The sequence below is a fragment of the Chiloscyllium punctatum genome, chromosome 30 (genome assembly GCF_047496795.1).
Source record: "Chiloscyllium punctatum isolate Juve2018m chromosome 30, sChiPun1.3, whole genome shotgun sequence".
Lineage (NCBI taxonomy): Eukaryota > Metazoa > Chordata > Chondrichthyes > Orectolobiformes > Hemiscylliidae > Chiloscyllium > Chiloscyllium punctatum.
The window spans coordinates 64,360,045-64,375,151 of NC_092768.1; positions in this window are offsets into that span (position 1 = coordinate 64,360,045).

Genomic DNA, 15,107 nt, shown 5'->3' on the forward strand with positions numbered 1-15,107 from the left:
GTGAAACTTTTAACGGAGATAGACATGGAAAGTATTTTACACAGAGGGTGGTAGGTGCTGGAATGCGTTGCCAGCAGAGGTAGTAGAGGCAGACATGGTAGATTCATTTCAGGTGCGCCTGGACAGATGCATGAGTAAGTGAGAAGCAGAGGGATACGGATGCTTAGAAATTGGGCGACATGTTTAGTGAGTTGATTTGGACCGGCTCAGGTACGGCAAGGAAGAATCTAATGACTACTATATATCCATTGACAATTGTTGAAAAAAAAATTCCAATGATGTCATTTAGGGATGGAATTTGCTATCCTTACTTGGTCTGGCCTGCATGTGGATGAGATTGATCGATTTCGACAAAACATTAAAGACTCGGGGGACAGTACAGGATATTGTCGAAAAGTATGCTTCAATAGCATTTTAGCTTAACATTGGCACAGCCGCCCATATACAACCAGAAATGGGGGTGGGCATGTGTGCGCGGAGTTACTCTCTGGCTCCAGTAATGCAATAGGTGAGCATCCTGTCCTTCTGTGATGGGAAAGAGGCGCAAGAAATTCCTCGGTTGAGTGTGCTCCCACTCAAGGGAATGGTTGTCCCCGTTGATACTATCATAGCGATTTCTGGCGCATCTTTTTAAGACATCTGAGTGGCACAAGTGGAGCGTGTTGAGACCTTAACTTTGTAGTGATGGGTTTAAAACTGATTTTTCTGTTTGGATCTGTGTTTCCGACACTGGCGGTGGCAGCTACATTTGCTCGCTTCAGCTCAGTATCAGTTTCTTCCACACAGTCAAGACTTCAACCAGGAGAAGGTGGTGTTGGGGTGATATTTTAAACTAGTCATATTTGGGGGTTGGGACACGGAAACGGTGATGTTTACGTTCGATGATTAAAACATGAAATACAAGCCTGACCTCAGGAACAGAGATCATGACTTTAATTTCCTGCAATCCCATTCATTCACGTCCCTTATGCAGGGGATTGAACCATCTTCAACCAGTCCTGCCTACGAGAGACTCCAGGAGCACAAAAACATGAGCTGACCCTTAATTCAAGAATCTCCACCGCGTGGGGAAGCAGTCTAATCGGCCCTTCCAGTCCACACGGTCCATCCGAAGCGCATCCCACCAGACCCCACGGTATTCCCTGTCCCATAAGCCTGCATTTCCCATTGTTGATCCCTGTAAATGGCACATCTTTGGTCAGAGGGAGAAATAAAAACGCAAACACACAGAGAATGTGCAGACTGCCCACAGACAGACACCCGAGGCTGGGATCGCACCCGGGTTTGCAGTGGAGCTAGACAGCAACAAACAAGGGGCGAGGAATAAATGTTGTCCTAACCAGTGATAATCACACCCTGTGGGTGAATGAGGAAGAATAAAAAAAACATTCACAACATGGAAAACAGGATTTGTCTCTGTGTGGACACAAGTTGAAAGGATCGTTCACCCTGGGTTGTAAAAAGGGCACTGATACCACAGAGAAAGCAAGGCAATGTGGGAACTGCTGGAAGCGATTCAATTAACCACAGAAATGGAATATCATTTAACCAGTAACACTGGGGAGAGGCCGTTCACCAGTCCCGTGTTTGGGAAGGGATCACTGAGCAAAACAACCTCCGGAGACTCCAACAGGATTACATAAACCATCAGGTGTTCGATTATGATGTCAATGCGCATTTAATCCCAACCAGCCGCCTGCTCCAGAGCGTCAATCAGACTCACACAACATGAAAACAGGCCTATTAGTCCAACCGATCCATGCTGAACACACTGCCAAACTAACCCATTCCCATCTGCCTCCTCCTGTACCCGCTGAGTGGTTATAATGCCCTTGTAGTTTTATTACTGTGTTGTTAATCCAAAACCCAGGTAATATTTTGGGGACAAAGAGTTCAGGTCCTGGCATGACAGATAGTGGAGTTTGAATTCAATAAGCACCTGGAATTGAAGAGTCTCGTGATGACCTGAATCAGTTGTATGGAAAATCCCATCTGATTCACTCATGCCAGTTCGGGATACAAACTGCCATATTCATCTGCTCTGTCCCACAGGAGACTCCAGATGGTTAATACCGTGGTTGACTCTTAAATGCCCTCTGGGAAATAACTGACGTACTCAGCATGAATAAATTTATTTTAACAATCCGAATTTCCCATTCATGTTTGGAATTAATTGTCCATTAAATGTTGCAAACATACCCTCATCCATCACTTCCTCGGCAAGTTAATTACACACGTAAAACACATTCCCTTTAAAAATGCCGCACATGTCTTTTTTTAAAAATCTCTCTTTTCATCTTAAACATATGCCCTCTCGTCTTGAAATTCCCCTCCTGGGAAAAGGCCGCTATCGTTAACTCAAAACTTGACTCTCAATAATTCATAAACTTCTGTCAGGTCGCCGTTCAAACCCCTAACCTCGAGTGAAACAGTCTCAACTGGGAGAAAGTGAGAACTGCAGATGGGAGATCAGAGTCGAGAGTGTTGTGCTGGGAAAGCACAGCAGATCAGGCAGCATTTGAGGAGCAGGACAATCGACGTTTCGGGGAAGAGCCTAATGAACGACACTTGTGTGAAAAAATGATTCTCCTGCTCCTCGGATGCTGCCTTACCTGATGTGGTTTTCCAGCACCCCAATCTCGAATCTGAAAATAGTCTCAACCTATCCAGCCTTTCATTATAACTCAAAACGTCCACTAGCAACAAGCGTGCACACCTTTTGTGAACCTATTCAAGCTGAATAATATCATTCCCACAACTGGGCGACCAGAACTGGACATAATATTCCAGAAGAGGCCGCATCAATGTCCTGCAAAACTTCAACACAACTTGCCAACTGCTGTACACAAAGGACAGAGCAATGAAGGGAAGTAGGTTAAATGCCTTTGAACCATCTTGTCTGTTGGTAATGCAAAGTACAAGGAATTATGTACCTGCACACTGAGCTTCCATGCTCTCCAACATTACGCAAAGCCATACTCTTTTTGTTGGACCAAAATGCAATACCTTCCGTTTATCCAGATTGAACTCCATGTTACATTTTTCAGTACAACGACTCATTGGATTAAGATCCTTTTGAAACTTAGATAATCTTCATCACTGTCTCCAACACTGGTATCGCCTGCAAACCTCCGAAGCATGACTGCAGTGAGTTCCACTGTTTTCTCATTTAGATCAATGATTCATATTTACTTGGAGTTGCCGTGATTTAGCAGTGTGCAAATCATACAACAGTTAGTCATGCAATTAACCATGAGGAAGAAAGCCACAGACTGCTGCGAGATATTAAACAATTGTAAATAAAAATGGTGAAAGCAATTCATTCCAGGGAAGTGGGTGATAGTGAAGCAAAATTAAACTTCAAACCAGCTGCCCCCGCTACAGTTGTGGCACTCAGCTGTCTCAGCAAGATGCACTGTAGATTGCTGTTATTATAAACGGGAACAGATTTTCCCTTCTGCCCCGCCTTTGACCAGAAGCACACCCAACCTCGGAATTGCTTGCGCCTCGAAACCATCATAGAAACAACGTGCATTCTCCAGTTGCGTCACTTGAGCCATCGAGTATCTCTGCAACCTCATTCCCATCTTGATTTCAAGTTGGTTATTCGCGACTGCGCCACTCATTTCCTCTGATTCTGGGACTGGGAACTCGGACCATGTGGCAGCAGTGGTTACTGCCTTGTGTGGGGAAACTTGAGAAGTAACCGATGTTAAACTGCATTGCTATTGAACTATATATTTCAACAAAAGCTTGGGAAAAACAATGACTGCAGATGCTGGAAACCAGATTCTTGATTAGTGGTGCTGGAGGAGCACAGCAGTTCAGGCAGTATCCGAGGAGCAGTAAAATCGACGTTTCGGGCATAAGCTCGTCATCAAGAATACAGGCAAAGATTCTGAAGGGTGGAGAGATAAGTGAGAGGAGGGTGGGGGTGGGGAGAAAGTAGCACAGAGTACAATAGGTGAGTGGGGGAGGGGATGAATGTGATAGGTCGGGGTGAGGGTGGAATGGATAGGTGGAATAGATGATAGGCAGGTAGGACAAGTCAGGACAAGTCATGGGGACAGTGCTGAGCTGGAAGTTTGGAAATGGCGTGAGGTGGGGAATGGGAAATGAGGAAACTGTTGAAGTCCACATTGATGCCCTGGGGTTGAAGTGTTCCGAGGCGGAAGATGAGGCGTTCTTCCTCCAGGTGTCTGGTGGTGAGGGAGCGGCGGTGAAAGAGGCCCAAGACCTCCATGTCTTCGGCAGAGTGGGAGCGAGAGTTGAAATGTTGGGGCACAGGTCTGTGTTGTTGATTGGTGTGCGTGTCCCAGAGATGTTCCCGAAAGCGCTCTGCTCAGTGGCGCCCAGTCTCCCCAATGTACAGGAGATCGCATCGGGAGCAACGGATACAATAAATGATATTGGTGGATGTGTAGGTAAGAAAAGCTGTACTGTCCCCGGAATCTTTGTTGTTTTGGAGAAATCTATTCATCTCAGCCCGAAACACATTAATGATGGAATCAACACAGCCACTGGGGGAACCGATGTTAAACGGTCAGTCCATTCTGAGTTCCCACATATCTGCTACTGTTCGCTGAGCACTGATTTTGTGCATTTGGTGCTCTGCCTAACATTCCTTATGATACTGCACTTATTAGGTGTGTTTGCTGTGTTCGTCTGTGGGTTACCATGATCGTATAGTGGTTAGTAGTCTGTGTTGTGGCCGCAGCAACAGCGGTTCGAATCCCAGTCGCGGCCGTAATTGTGCTGTATCCCAGTCTTTTGTGAAACACAAAGGAATCAGTTGTTTTAAAGTTTTGATTTTCTCCAACGTGATGTTTTTTCCTTCAAGCTCTGCTCGCTCACATCTCTGTGTTTCATATGTCAGAATTCAAATCCACCCGTTCTCAGAGATTTCTTCCCTCCTCCGATCACTAACCGAACTTTCCATCCCATCCCCCCATTTCATTAATTTGGAGATGCCGGTGTTGGACTATGGAGTACAAAGTTAAACATGACCCAACACCAGGTTATGGTCTTCCAGGTTTAATTGAAGCACTAGCTTTTGGAGCGCTGCTTTTTCATCATGTGTTTACGGAGTCATTTCCTATTTCACTAAGGTATTGCAGAATCTAATACAGACTCTCCCATTGATACCGATCAGTCTGTGTGGCTGGGGTCACTGTTGCTGGGTGAACGTGCCCCAACCCCACCATCGGGACCTGCGGACCATTTGATCCATTTGGTTACCACTGTTGTGAGATCAATACACATGTAGTAGATTTTACTGATATGGACCAGATATTAAAGGGGGGGTGGGGTCAAGCTCAGGAAAATGTCACAGAACAGTATCGGGGAAAAGCGACTTTATTGGAAAAGATCAGATTCACTGATTTTCTGCAATGCCCGAGCACGATTATCACTGAACACTGGTCTGTTTATTCAGACACCACGGACTCGGGTTTGACTCCAACCATGCTCGGTGGTAGAATTGGGATTCAATAAATATCTGGAATTACGAATCTAATAACTCCTATAAATCCGCGGCCAATTGTTGAAAACAACAAAACCATCTGACCTCATTTAAGGAATGTAACTGCCATTCTTACCTGTTTGAGCCTCCATGTGACTCCAGACTCACTACAATATGGTTGAGTTTCAAATGCCCGCTCTGCAATTAGGGATACCAATCAATACTGCCGAGCCAGCGACGCCCTCATACTGTAACAGAATAGAAAAAAGTTCATTCGGCCCTAGCTAGATTACTGCGTGCAGTTCTGCAATTCAGAGTACTGCATGGATGTGATCGCACTGGGAACGTTGCAGTAGAGATTCACTGGGATATTGTCTGGGCTGAAGAGTTTCAGTTGTGAGGAGATATTGGCAGACGGGTTGTTTGTCACCGAGCAGAGGAGATTGGAGAAGACATGACTGAGATGTACTTAATAATGAGGGATATGGATAGGATAGACTGAAAGAATTGTTTCTAATTGATGGAGAGATCGAACACTGGGGCCAAGAGATTTCGGGAAAAGGCAGAAAGGTTTGAGTAGATTTGCGGAAAGGGTCAGAGAGGCGGAAATCATTCTAACCTTAGAAAAAAATTGAGATGTTAAATTGTGATGCCAAAACATGTAAGATTATGGGCTAAACGATGGAATACTTGATTCAGATCGTTAAGCAGTTGTGTTTGACAAACGCGGCCACAACAGGCTGAAGGGCCTCCTTCGATGTTGTTGTCCTCCACAGTATCGTGGTTAGTGTCCCCTCCTGTCACAGGGCTCAATTCTCCGCTGGGGGCATCGTAAAGGTTTTAAACCTGTCGCTCTGTTCACCAGTGAAGTTTATTAATTCCTGGCCTTGCATTCTCGATGGGACATGTCACAGGAAGGACAGTGCTGTCTGAATCAGCGTGGGGAAGGTCTGCAGCTCCTGGGGAGAGAGAGTGTCAGTGACAGTGCAAACACGTAACTTCAGCCAACTGCACATTGTGTTTGTGTTGCAATGAAAACCATTATATAGAGTTGTTCCTGACTGATATGTTTATTTAAAGCAGGAATCTGAGGAAGAAAAGAGCAAACCCATTCAGACCTGAGTGCAGAAACATTTCCAGCAGCACTCATGAGGTTGTCCAGCGCAGGACCGCGTTTGTATGGATTGAATTCAGGTTGCTGGGCGCAGCTTGCTTTCACTCGGCTGAGTTACCAGTGTGTAAATGATACAGATTGTCTTCACTGTGATGGTCCATTTGCTCAGTGGTTTGTACTGCTGTTAAGTCTGTAGGTTTGGTAGATTGGTCATGTTAAATTGCGCTGATGTGTCCAGGGAGTGAATTCTGTAAGTTAAGTGAATTAGCCATGGGTAACGCAGTGATAAGGTCAGCAGTCACACGTTGCTAGGTTTTATTCCAACAGGTTTATTTGAAATCACAATCCAGAGACCTGCGGGGATATAGACGGGAGCTAGGTCTGGTTGAGATGCTGTTCGGAGTCTCCCTACAGACTCGATTGGCTGAACTGCATTTTCTGCATGGTAGGGGGAATCTGTGATTCTATCAGAAGGACACTGCCAGCGTTTACTGGCCCGTTAAGACATTAGAGACGATACTGACGGCGTTTAGTGTGGATGGACTTTTAATTTTTTGTTTTGGAAAATTTGACACTGAACCAAGGAAAACCGAATGTAAGATTTCCAGAGTAGGTGAGGTTTGGAGAGAGTAAATATGTGGTAAATTCACTCTTTCAAGTTCGTACATTTCTGAACGTCAGGCTTTCAAAACCATCGATGTAGGACAAATAAATGATGGGAGCAGAATTTCTGTCACTCAGACAATCCGTTTCCAAAATATTTGGAAAGGCACATTTAGAGACACACAAGCAGTGAGTTTCACCAGGAGAGAGACAGCCTGTGGCCAGGTAAAAGTGTAAAAGTGGGGTGTGGTAGATTGGTACAGTGGGGTAGAAGGTGCGAGGAAACAATATCTAATTTGGACGACTTCAGATGCAAAGAAATATCGGAAACCTCTGCAGCTGTGTAAGATTCAGCAATAAAAAACCTCAGAGTTTTGAAAGATTTCTATGAATTTTCCACATGAAACATTATCAATGGAACTGAGCAGATTTGGCATATTGTAAAGGCAAACTATTCCATAATGAATAGGAAGTGACCCGTCTCTTAGAGATCGATTTCCTGCTTTAATCCGATGGTTTAAAGGTGGGAGGACGATCGCCATGATGTTGGGTTCATTTGACACCCACTGAAATCTGCCAAAGTAACTGAGCATCAAAACTGACATCTCGTTTTGTAGTTTAACCTTCTGTTTTTCTCATCAGCATTTTCTTTAAGCTGAAATAAATTCGGAGCAATATTGAATGCAACATTTAACATTCCAATCACATAAATCCAATTCAATTCCGATCATTGGAATGAACAGAGTGAAGTTGCAGCAAAATTAATAAAATGAAACGAACAAAACTGCATTTCCGGGAATTTTACCCAGTTCAGATTCAGACATATGAGAAAGACCATCGAGCTAAAACATCACCTTCACTTCTCTCTCCATATATAGTTTTTCACGTGAGAGAGAAACTATCTGAATAAATTATGCGTCAAGACGAAATGTGCGTGTGAATGTGACGGGATTTTCATGCTTGCTGGGTCATTCTGAGACAGTTCCGACTCGAAATAAATCAAGGACAAGATATTCCTTCCAAGGACGAGGTCAATCCCTTGGGTTTTGCTGGTATTATTATTCTGCTGAAAGCAGAAACATAATGGCGTGGATTTGATTCCGCTCAGGAAATTTCTTATCCCCTCGGTGCACCATATGTGATCTTGACGGGGTCACATGTGAGCGCCTTTGCAATGGGCTGTAGTCTCCCAGGAGTTCAGGCGACGGGTTGTTCTTCCATTGTGCTGGTGTGGATTTGAATCCTACTCTGGCTGTTACTTCTATGAAACGCAGCTGTGGTTTCCCTTTGTGCCTCGCATCTTTAGGATACATTGGATGGAGAATCTTCCTCTTGCCCTTCATTGCACCAGAGAATTGTGATAAATCGATACCTCATCAAAGTCGAAGTAGAGCAATTTGGTTCTGTTGTAAGTTACATTGGGATAATGAAAAGTTGGGCAAACGTTTCTATTCTCTTTTCATTCCATCTTGACTTTCTATGAATTTACATCGAATGAAAGGGGAACAAATAAGGAGAGATCGGGTGCAATAGTTTATCCAGTGGGCTTGTGAATTTTAGTGTAATACACCACACAAAGTTCTGATCAGTATTTTAAACAGTCAGTTGAATTGGAACCGCAGAAAACTTTTCCAGTGAAACGAACCTTTCATTCTTTCACAACCTTTTGCTGTGTGAATCATACCGCGACCATCATCCATCGTGATCACCAAGTTGGCAACAATATTAGATCTACCAATTTTCTTTAGCAATCACAACATGTGAACATACCCATCTGCGGTGTGCACAGTGCCATTTGTTGTCTCCAGGCCACAGCACATTTATTGTTTATGAACTTATGAGCCTAGTTCCTGATCTGTCTGATCAGTTTGAAAACCTTTTCTATCTCTTCATCCCATCCTTTTAGAATTCTAAAGATATCAATGAAATAAGGCGTTAGACCAAATGATGTAGGATCGGAAGTCGGCCATTCAGCCCCTCGAGTCTGCTCCACCATTCAACGAACTAATGGCTGATCTGATAATCCTCAACTCCATTCTCCAGCATTGCCTCGACAAAGCTTCATCGCCGTTATGGTTAAATATCTGTCTGGCACAGTTTGAAAATACACAACAACTCAGCCTCAAGAACAATTTCGGCAAGGAGTTCTACCGATTCATTAGCCCCTGAGCAAAGAAATTACCCCTCAGTCCTGAATTAAATCGGCAATACCTAATTCTGAGTTCATGTCCTCTGGTGCTCTCCTCATACCAGAGGGTGAACCACCAGCCCGTAACTACCCTGTCAATGAATATTGAACGATTATAAATGTTATTATGTGATTATAGAGCTCCCCTCCCTCTCTTTGTTTCCAGGAGAATAATCCCAGCCTAACCAATCATTCCAAGAACCTATATTTTCTCCAGTGTTGGCAATATGTCCGTAAATCTCTGCTGTCCCTGCAGCGTCCTTACATATTATGAAGGCAGGTGGAGACATTTATGCAAAGAAACGGTTGAAATTTCAAGCACAGACGGGAACTGGATCTTGAAATCAGACAGCGACTGGAATCAGATCTGTCCACACAAGGATGAAATAGAGTAATGATCACTCTCACAAATGAGAAACTAATCATATCGCATTGACTTCAATAACTTTACTGTCAACAAATTACCCCGTGTAATTGTCCACAGAGCTATTATTTCGGGGGAAAACATATAGAATCTGGATACATAAACACTTTGACAACAACAACATGTTCTTGAGACATTCTTTTGATTATATACTCAACTCATTGCTCCGTGAATCCTACATCGTTGGCAAGGCACAAATGAGACGAGTAACATAACTCTCTCCATTTGCCTAGATGGGTGTATCTTCAATAACACTTGAGGAACTGGACACCGTCCACAACAAAGCAGTCACTTGAATGTACCCTCTTCAACACCTACAATATTCATTCCCTTCACCGTTAAGGCATAATTGCAGCAGAGTGCACCAACTACAAGATGCACTGCAGTAAGTCATTCGGGCATGTTTGACAGAACCTTCAAAGCACAACAGCTGTATTGACGACAAGGACAAGTTTGGATGATGCAATTAAATGCCACCATTTGCAAGTTCCCTCCAAGGCCCATAGCACCCTGAGTTGGAAAGGAATCAGTGAGAAACTCATTGGTGAAACGGTCTTGATGGGCAAAGTTGCATACTTCAGCCTTCCATCTTTTATCTTCCAATTTTAAGAAAAATGTTGATTTATACTGTGACCAGACTTGTGCTCAGTCGTTTAGCTGATCCCTAAACTGGTGGTTGCTAACGTTCTGCTATCATCCACAGCCTGTGGTCAACAATAGAAAATATCCGAAAACCCTCTCAAGCAACTGACTCCCCTCAAGATTAGAGTGGTGTTGGAGAAGCACAGCAGGTCCGTCAGCATTTGAGGAGCAGGAAAAATGGACGTTTCAGCCAAAAGCCCTTCATCAGGAATGAGACTGGGAGCATATGGGATGGAGAGATAAATGGGAAAGTTGTGAGGCTGGGGAGAAGGTAGCTGAGAGTGCTGTAAGTGGATGCAGGCGGGGGGTGAACATGAAATGTCAGAGAAGAAGGTGGAGTGGATAGGTGGGATTGAAGATGTACAGTTGGGGCAAGTCTTTCGGACAGTGTTGAGCTGGAAGGTGGGAACTGGGGTTAGGTAGGGGGACGGCAAATGAGGCAACGGGTGAAGTCCAAATTGATGCCATAGGTTTGAAAGTTCCCCAGGCGGATGATGAAGCTTTCTTCCTCCAGGCATCGGTTCATGAGGCAGTGGCGATACAGGGGGTCAGGACCTGCATGTCCTCGGGAGAGTGGAGGATAGTTGAATTGTTTGGCCATGGGTCACTGGGGTTGATTCTTGCGGGTACCCTGTAAATATTCGCGGAAGTGCTCTGTGAGAACACATCTCCTCTCTACAACTAAGAGGGGACCACACTGGGAGGAACGTATGCAAGAACTGACATGTGTGGAAGTGCAGGAGAAACTTTGATGGATGTGGAGGCCTCCATTTGAGCCTTGGACAGAGGTGGGGAGGTCGATGTGGATGCAGGTTTTGCAATTGCTGCAGTGACAGGGGAAGTTGCCAAGTGGGAAAGGTGGGTCATTGGAGGGCGTGGCCTTGACTAGGTAGTCCCAGAGCGAATCGTCTTGGCGGAAAGTGGATAGGGGTTGGGAGGGAAACATATGTTGTGGTTCTGATAGCCAAGCTGGGAATTTGTCTTGCAAACGTTTCGTCCCCTGTCTAGGGGACATCCTCAGTGCTTGGGAGCCTCCTGTGAAGCGCTTCTGTGCAGTTTCCTCCGGCATTTATACTGGCCTGTCTCTGCCGCTTCCGGTTGTCAGTTCGAGCTGTCCGCTGTAGTGGCCGGTATATTGGGTCCAGGTCGATGTGTTTGTTGATAGAGTCTGTGGGTGAGTGCCATGCCTCTAGGAATTCCCTGGCTGTTCTCTGTTTGGCGTGTCCTATAATGGTAGTGTTGTCCCAGTCGAATTCATGTTGCTTGTCATCTGTGTATGTGGCTACTAAGGATAGCTGGTTGTGTCGTTTCGTGGCAAGTTGGTGGTCGTGTATACGGGTCGTTAACTGTCTTCCTGTTTGTCCGATGTTGTGTTTTGTGCAGTCCTTGCATGGGACTTTGTACACTACATTAGTTTTGCTCATTTTGGGTATCGGGTCCTTCATTCTGGTGAGTTGTTGTCTGAGAGTGGCTGTTGGTTTGTGTGCTGTTATGAGTCCTAGTGGTTGCAGTAGTCTGGCTGTCAGTTCAGAAATGCTCCTGATGTATGGTAGTGTGGCTAGTCCTTTGGGTTGCGGCATGTCCTCGTTCCGTTGTCTCTCCCTTAGGCATCTGTTGAAATTGTGACGGTATCCATTGTGGCGAATACCTTGTATAGGTGTTCCTCTTCCACTTTTTGCAGTTCTGGTGTGCTGCAGTGTGTTGTGGCCCTTTTGAATAGTGCCTTAATGCAACTTCGTTTTTGTGTGTTGGGGTGGTTGCTTTCATAGTTTAGGACTTGGGCTGTGTGTGTGGCTTTCCTGTAAACCTTTGTGGTGAATTCTAAGTCCGGTGTTCTCTGTACCATCACGTCTAGGAATGGGAGAGACAACAGAACGAGGACATGCCGCAACCCAAAGGACTAGCCACACGACCATACATCAGGAGCATTTATGAACTGACAGCCAGACTACTGAGACCACTAGGACTCATAACAGCACACAAACCAACAGCCACGCTCAGACAACAACTCACCAGAATGAAGGACCCGATACCCAAAATGAGCAAAACTAATGTAGTGTACAAAATACCATGCAAGGACTGCACAAAACACTACATTGGACAAACAGGAAGACAGTTAACGACCCGTATACATGAATACCAACTCGCCACGGAACGACACGACCAGCTATCCTTAGTAGCCACACACTCAGACGACAAGCAACATGAATTCGACTGGGACAACACTACCATTACAGGGCAAGCCAAACAGAGAACAGCCAGGGAATTCCTAGAGGCATGGCACTCATCCACAGACTCTATCAACAAACATATCGACCTGGACCCAATATACCGGCCACTACAGCGGTCAACTCGAACTGACAACTGGAAGCAGCAGACACAGGCCAGTATAAATGCCGGAGGAAACAGCAAAGGAGCGCTTCACAGGAGGCTCCCAAGCACTGAGGATGTCACCTAGACAGGGGACGAAACGTTTGCAAGACAAATTCCCAGCTCGGCGAACAGAACCACAACAACAACCCGAGCTACAAATCTTCTACCAAACATTGAAGGGGAACATATCCCTGGTGTTAGAATCCGTTTAGAGGTGGCGATACTGTCAGTGGATGGTGTGATTTATGCAGAGGTTGGAGGGCTAGAAGATGAGGACCAGGGAGTTTCTGTCCTTGTTGTGGTTGGACGTGTGGGGTTCATGGGCAGAGGTACGGCACATGGATGAGGTGCGTTGGAGGGCATCTTCAACCACATCGGAGGGGAAATTCCTGTCTTTAAAGATGGAGGCTATCTGGTGTGTTCTGTGATGGAGCTGGACCTTGGGGAGCAGATGCGATTGAGGTGGAGGAATTGGGAATACAGGATAACATTTGCTCAAGAGGTGGTGTGGGAGGAGGTATAATTCAGACAGCTGTGGGGATCAGTGGGTTTGTAAAAGGTGTCAGCAACACTGACCTCGAGGGATATATTTCCCGCCCCACCCCTCTCCACTTTTCACAAAAACTGCTTCCTCCACGACTACCTAGTCAAGTCCAAGCCCTCCAATGACCCATCCTCCCCTCGTGGCACCTTCCCCTGCCACCGCAGGAATTGCAAAACCTGTACCAACATCTTCCCTCTCATATCCTTCCAAGGCTCCAATGAGCCTTCCACATCCATCAAATGTGCACTTCCACACGTGTCATTTATTGCATCTGTTGCTCGCGATGCGGTCTCCTCTACATTGGGGCCAACAGACACCTTCTCGCAGAGCGCTTCAGAGAACTTTTCCAGGGCACCCACAACATTCAACCCCAATGCCTCATGACCAAAAACATCAACTACCTCCCCCCCCCCCGCGACTGTCCCAAGGACATGCAGTTCCTGGGTCTCCTCCACTGACATTCCCTCACCACTGGACGCCAGATCTTCCACCTCGGGACATTTCAACACCAGGGCATCAACTTGGTCTTCACCAGTTTCCTCATCTCCCCACGCCCACCTCATCCGAGTTCCAACTTTCTAACTTGGCACCATGCTACTGACCTGTCCCACCTGTCTGTCTTCCTTCCTACCTATCCGCTCCACCCTCTTCTCCGACCTATCACCTTTCACCCCATCTCCATCCACCTCTTGCACTCTCAGCTAAATTCTTCCCAGACCCATCCTCCGTTTATCTCTCCACCCTCGAGGCTCCCAGCTTTATTCCTGATGAAGGGCTTTTTCCTGAAACGTTATTTTTTTTTCCGCAAATCGGATGGTGCCTGACCTGCTGTGCTTCTTCAGCACCCGTCCAATCTTGATTCTGATTTCCAGCACCTGCAGTACGCACTTCCGTCCATCTGATTCCCCCTCCATTGATCTTGAATAGGCCGTTGCTAAAGTTCCAGCATCGTTTCCCTGCTCTTATATTCCCAGCTGCGGTCAAGAACAGAAAGTATCTCCAACCCCTCGAGACCACTTGATCCCTTGTCCAATCACCTTCAAATATTGTTGAATGTCTACTCCAATTTCTCTTTTATTACTTTAAACCACTCAGTATTCACACATTTATCATTGTTCCTCCCCAAATTCATTAATTATCACCCACTTCACTGGATTGAATTCCTTTCAGCATATTTTCTTGCCAATTGTTTCCAATCTCCCTGCAGTCCATGGCTTTCTTCCTCATGGTTAACGACAGGACTAATTGTCACCTGATTTTCAAACTGCGAAATGATGGCCACGACAAATAAGTATAAATCATTGACCTATATGAGAAAAGAATGGAACTCATAGAAGCCAAGGTTCATAAGCTTGGAGAGGACACCAGAATTGGAGACTGTAAAGAAGGTAATCTAAGTTTCCAGAAGTATCTTAATCCAATGCGTCTTTGGGCTGAAGTATTTTACATAGAGTTCAATCTGGATAAATGGAAGGTATTGCGTTTTGCTACATCAAATAAGAGAAAGGTTTATACAATTAGTGCTAGGGCGTTGCATAATGTTGTGGAAAACGGAGGCCAGGGATACAGTTAAATATTTCTTTTTAGTTTGCTTCACATATAGACAGAATGGTAAATAAAAAATTGTCATCCTGCCTGCGTTGCACAGTCCTTTGAGCGTCGGAGTTGGTACGTCATGTTGAATGGAATAGGACATTGTGTGAGGCCTCTTCTGGAGTACTGTGTCCAGTTCTTGTCGCCCAGTAATAGCAAGGAAAT